This window comes from Castor canadensis, chromosome 6, assembly GCF_047511655.1.
Source record: "Castor canadensis chromosome 6, mCasCan1.hap1v2, whole genome shotgun sequence".
NCBI lineage: Eukaryota > Metazoa > Chordata > Mammalia > Rodentia > Castoridae > Castor > Castor canadensis.
In genome coordinates, this window is record NC_133391.1 from 60,805,208 (window position 1) to 60,811,541 (window position 6,334).

Here is a 6,334-nt window from a genome sequence, read left to right on the forward strand (position 1 = left end):
GCAGTTATTCACATAAATCATTTTCAGACATGTTCATAGGAAGAGATACAGTGACTGGAAAACTATTCACCCTAAAATGTGTGTCAGCAATTAATTGACTTATTTTAGCATGGTGATAAACAATGACTTCATGTCTAAATGCTATGGGCACAGGTCACTTGATTTACGAATGCCATGATAAATAAACGAGCTTTTAATAACCACTAACTCCCAGCCAGGCCCTGGCTCACGTGTACCATCTCCATTTATTTTCTTAAAAACAATGCTGAAATGCACAGTTGTCAGCTCGATTGATTTAGGAGTGCTCTCAGAATCCCCTTCTCTGTACTGTCCCAAGTTGGATTTGTATAAAGCAGAACTTATTTGGGACTTGGAAGGCAGAGCAAGCAGTAGCCATGATACCTGGGAGGCTGCTGCATGAAGTGGTGGACAGTACAGAGGTGGCCAGCAGGTCCCAGCTTATCCTCTGTGCTAAACCCTGCTTCCCTACTGAACCATTGGCACTGCTGACCAACCAAGACCCCAGGTTAACCACGTAACACTGGGCTGTGGACTTACACAGCCTGAATCTTAATGAGAAAATATTTTCCCCTTTTTTTCTTTTTTGAGTCTCACTTATGTAGCCTATGCTGGCTCAAACTTGCAGTCCTCCTGCCTTCACCACCAAGTGCTAAGATTACAGGTGTGAGCTGCCACACCTGACATAATTTGCCTCCTCGTGCCACCTCACTCAAAAATCAAATTTCAAGTTGGGCACTGGTGGCTCACATCTGTAATCCTAGCTAGTCAGGAGGCAGAGATCAGGAGCAATGTGGTTCAAAGCCAGCCCAGGCAAATAGTTCACAAGACCCTATCTCAAAAAAAAAAAAAAATCACAAAAAAACGGGCTGATAGAATGTCTCAAGGTGTAGGCCCTGAGTTCAAACTCTTGTACCACAAAAGAAAAATCAAATTTCCAGGTGTGGTGGTACACACCTGGAATCTCAGCTACTCAAGAAGTGAAGACAAGAGTACTTTGAGTTTGAAACCAGCCAGAGCAGTCAGTGAGAACCTATCTCAAAAACAAACTGGAAACAAAAAGGGCTGAGAGTGTGCCCCAAGTAGTAGTGTGCTTGCCTGGCATGCAGCCCTGTTTTCAATGCCCAGTACTAGGAAGGGGAAAAGTGAATCAAAGTCTTATGCTCGCTTCAGCAGCACATACACTAAAATTGGAATAATGCAGAGAAAGTTAGCATGGTCTCTGTGTGAAAATGACACAGAAATTCATGAAGTGTTCCACATTCTGACATATCTTTCAATGTTAAATCTGAATGTTAACAGTCTTAATTCTCCAATCAAAATCATAGAATAGTGAGTTGGATTAAAAAATAATATCTGACCACTTATTTGTTGCTTACAAGAAACATATCTCACTGACAAAAACAGTTAGGCTTAGGGTGAAAGGGTAGAAAAACAGCTTCCAAGCAAATGAACTCCAAAAGCAGGCAGGAATAGCTATACTAATAGTTGATAAAGTAGACTTCAACCCAAAATGTCACTTCATATTAAAGGGAACAATCCATCAAGAGAAAATAGCAATTGTTAATACATACACACTAAATGTTGGTCCACCCAACTTTATTAAACAAATATCAGAGGACTTAAAAGCACAGACAGACCCCAACACAATGATTGTGAGAGACTTCATTGTCACCAATAGATAGAAAGAAACCTCAGAATTAAATGACACCATAAACGAAATGGACTTAAAAGTTACCTACAGGGTATTTCACCCAGTTGCTGCAAAATACTCACTCTTCTCAGCAGCCCATGGAACTTTCTCCAAAACAGATCATATTCTAGGACACAAAGCAAGTCTTAGCAAATATATGAAAGTTTAAGCAACTACCTGTATTCTATCAGACCACAATGGAATAAAACTAGACCTCAAAAACAAAGGAAATTGTAAAAAATATTCAAACATATGGAGACTGAACAACATGTTGTTGAATGACCAGTGAATCATTGAAGAAATAAGGGAGGAAATCCCAAAGTTCCTAGAATCTAATACAAATAAAAACACAACCTACTAGAGCCTATGGGATATAGCAAAGGCAGGGCTAAGAGGAAAATTTATAGCTATGTGTGCCTGCATCAAAAAACAGAAAGATCTCAAATGAATAGCCTAATGATATGCCTTAAGCTCCTAGAAAAAATGAGAACAAGCCAAACTCAAAACTAGCAGATGAAAAGAAATAATAAAGATGAGGACAGAAAGTAATGAAATAGAGCCAAAAAAAAAAAAAAACCACACAAAGAATCAATCAAACAAAAAGTTGGTTCTTTGAAAAGATAAATAAGATTGATAAACCTTTGGTCAATCTGATTAGGAGAAAGGAAAAGACCCAAATTAATAAAAAATTGAAAAAGGGATGTATCACAACAAATACCAATGAAATTTGGAGGATTGTGAGGGAACGCTTTGAAAACCTATATTCAAATAAACTGGAAAATTTAGAAAAAATGGATAAATTTCTAGATACATTTGAACCAAGAGGATATAAACCACTTAGATAGATCTATAACAAGCAAGGAGATTCAAGCAGTAATAGAATCTCCCAAGAATGAAGTGCCAATGACCTGATGGATCCACTGCTGAATTCTTCTTGACCTTTAAAGAAGAACACCAACACTCCCCCAAACTTTTCCTTGAACTGGAAAGGGAAGGAACACTACCAAACTCATTATATGAAGCCAGCATTGTACTCATTTGAAAACAGACAAGGACAAAACAAAGAATTAAAGGCCAATCTGTTTAATGAAAATGGATGCGAAAATTCTCAATAAAATACTTGCTAATCAAATTCAGTAACATATCAAAAAGATCATACACCATGATCAAGTTGGTTTCATTCCAGAGGTGCAAAGATGGCTCAACTTATGCAAATCAATAAATGTAACACAGCACATAAAGATAATCGAGGACAAAAATCACATGATCATCTCAACTGATGCAGAAAAAGCCTTTGACACAATTCAACAGCCTTTTATGATAAAACTCTGAAGAAACTAGGAACAGAATGAATGTACCTCAACAGAATAAGCACAAACCTTTGCTCAACATGATACCAAACAGGACAAACTGAAACCATTTCCTCTAAAGTCAGGAATGAAACAAGGGTGTCCGTTCTCCTTACTCCTATTCAATATAGTACTGGAATTCCTAGCCAGAGTAATAAGGCAAGAGAAAGAAATAAAAGGATTCAAATAGGGAAGGAAGAAGCCAAATTATCCCTAATTGCAAATGATATGATTCTATTCTGAAAAGACCCTAAAGAGTCTACAAAAAAAAAACCTCCTAGATCTAATAAATTTCCAGCAATGTTGCAGGATATAAAATCAAGTGTAAAAGTCAGTAGCTTTTCTATATATCTATATTGCAATAGTGAACAGGCTCAGAATGAAATCAGGAAAACAATTTCATTCACAAAATAAACACCAAAAAAAAAAAAAACAAACTTAACCAAGGAGGTGAAAGAAAGCTACAAAACCTTGAGGAAAGAAACTGAAGAAGACACCAAAAGATGAAAGACCCCCTAAATTCATGAATTAGCAGAATTAATATCATCAAAATGGCTATACTACTGAAAGCAATTTACAGATTCAATGCAATGCCCACCAAAAATCCAACGTCATTCTTCACAGAAATAGAAAAATCAATCAAAAATTCATACGGAAGCACAAAAGACCCCAAATATCAAATGTAACCCTAAGCAAAAAGAGCAATACTGGAGGTGTCATATTACTGGATTTCAAATTATACCATAGAGCCATAGTAATGAAAACAGCATAGTTCTGGCACATACATGAGAACCAACGGAATGGAATAGAAGACCAGAAATAAAACCACACAACTACAGTCATCTGATCTTTGACAAAGTACCAAAAACATACATTGGAGAAGAGATAGGCTATTCAACCAGTGGTGCTGGGAAAACTGGTTATCTACGTGAAGAAGACTGAAATTAAACAGCCATCTCTCGCCTTATGTAAAAATCAACTCCAAATGGATCAAAGATTTTAAGGTAAGACCTGAATCTTTGAAACTACAAGGGAAAACTCTAGAAGACAAAGGCATAGGTCATTTTTTCTGAGTAGGACTCCAATTTCCAGGAAATAAGAGCAAGAATTGACAAATGGGAGTGCATCAAGTGAAAAGTTTCTGCACTGCAAAAGAAACACATTTCCAGAATCAAGAGATAATCCACAGAATGGGAGAAAATCTTTGCCAGCTATTCAACAGATAAAGGATTAATATCCAGAATATACAAAGAGCTCAAAAAACTAAGCAGCAAAAGAACAAATAATCCAACTAATAAATAGGTAAACTAATTCAACATACAGTTCTCAGAAGTACAAATTACTAATAATTTAAATAAATGTAGAAATATTCAATATCCTTACCCATAAAGGAAATGAAAATCAAAACTACCCCAGTCAGATTGGCTATCGCCAAGAACACAAACAACACCAAATGCTGGTGAGGATGTGGGGAACAGGAACCCTTCTACACTGTTGGAGGGATGTAAACTAGTGCAGCCACTATGGAAATTAGTGTGGAGGATCTCAAAAAAATGTACAGGTAAGATGAATCATAAATTCTCTTAATTGTTCTAACAATCTTAATAAGGGTTTTAATCTGAAATCACAGATATAGCCAGGGATAATGGTATATCCTGTAATCCCAGCACTCAGGAAGCTCATGAGTTCAAGGCCAGCCTGGGCTACATAGACAGACTCTGTGTCAAAAAAATAAAATTGATGTCATAATGAAACCCATTATTTTATATAATGTATGCTAATAAAAAATTTTTAATAAATTAAATTTTTGTGATACTGGGGTTTGAACTCAGAGCTTCATACTTGCTCAACAGGCATTCTACTGCTTGAGCCACACCTCCAGCCCCTTACACTCTGGTTATTTTGTAGATAGGGTCTCACCTTTTGCCCAGACTGCCTTGGGTTGCCTCCTATTTATGCTTCCCGCCATTGCTAGGATGACTACTCTCAGCTTTTTTCCATTGAGATGGGGCCTGTCATACTATTTTCCCCCAGGCTGGCCTCAAACTCCCCATCTCAGCTTCCTGAACAGCTTGGAAAGACAGAAGTGCACTACAGAGCCAAGGTAATGATTGAGATGGTCTCGCAAACTGTTTGCCTGGCTGGCCTCAAAGAATGATCCTTTCCATTTCCACCTCCCAAATAAGTAGCAAGGACTATAGGCGTGAGCCAAGAGTACCTAGCTAAACTAAATTAAAATTTCAAAATAAATTACAAATATAAACCAATTATTCAATTACTGATTTTAAGTTAAGTAATCATGGGGCCATTCTAATAGGCAATTTATCTAAAATACCTAGATACAGGGTATCCTTAACAAAAAAAAATGTTAATATGGATTGATTTACTTTATCATTTCTATATTGAATTCCAAATCTTCCCAAAGCTACAAATATATCTGCTGCTAAAGAAAGATTGCATTACACAAACATAATTTGGGACTTGCTTTCTAGGACAAGTTTGGGGAAATATTTTTCCCAGTTAGATAAAGTTGCATATTAGTAAGAGATTTGGGCCAGATTTTGAGATCCAAACCAAGGACACCCAGAATAACTTATAACAGTGAGTGACAAGCTAAGAGTAATTTTTTTTTTTTTTTTTTTGCGGTGATGGGGACGTGGGGCTGGGCTGGAACCCAGAGTCTCAGGAATGCTAAGCCTGCACTCCACCACTGAACTTCACACCAGATAGACACAGATAGTGTCTCTCTTCAGATAGAAGAGAGTTGGCTTTTGATGCCTTGGTATCAGCTGAAGGAGGGTGGTTGGTAAACCACCAAGAGAGAGAAACCCAAGCAGTATGAGGTCAAGTAGAGCCTGGAAAGAAAATATTACATGGTAAAACAACAAGAATTTAAGACAGGACTGTCTGACACTCTGTGCTATGTTGCTGTCTCTCAGGGTTCAACAGGACTAGGATACTTTCATGTTTGAAACACAGAAGTGGGACAAGTAGAGGAGCCAGGAAAGATGTGAAGGAGCAAGACACTGGGCAGAGGCAGGCAACAGGGCTCTGCCTTCACGATGGGCCCGGGTTTGTTAGAGAGGGCTCGACCACAGTGAGCAGTTGGGGCGTAGACCTTGTGTGATTTGGCTAATAAAGGAAAAGACAGGCAGGGCATGGTGTTCAGGACTGTAATCCCAGCCCTTGGGAGACAGAGCAGAAAGATTGCTAGCTCAAGGCCAGCCTGGTGATATAAGGAGACCCTGCCTCAAAAAAAAGGAAGGAAGGAAAA

At 38.0% G+C, this 6,334-nt stretch overlaps 1 non-coding gene across 1 annotated transcript; it reads left to right on the plus strand.

Annotated features, from left to right (window-relative positions):
* Positions 1 to 1,178: 1,178 nt before the first annotated feature.
* LOC141424443 (U6 spliceosomal RNA) lies at positions 1,179 to 1,285 on the plus strand. Its single transcript, XR_012449371.1, has one exon. It is a non-coding gene; the product is annotated as a U6 spliceosomal RNA (small nuclear RNA).
* The last annotated feature ends 5,049 nt before the right edge of the window (positions 1,286 to 6,334 follow it).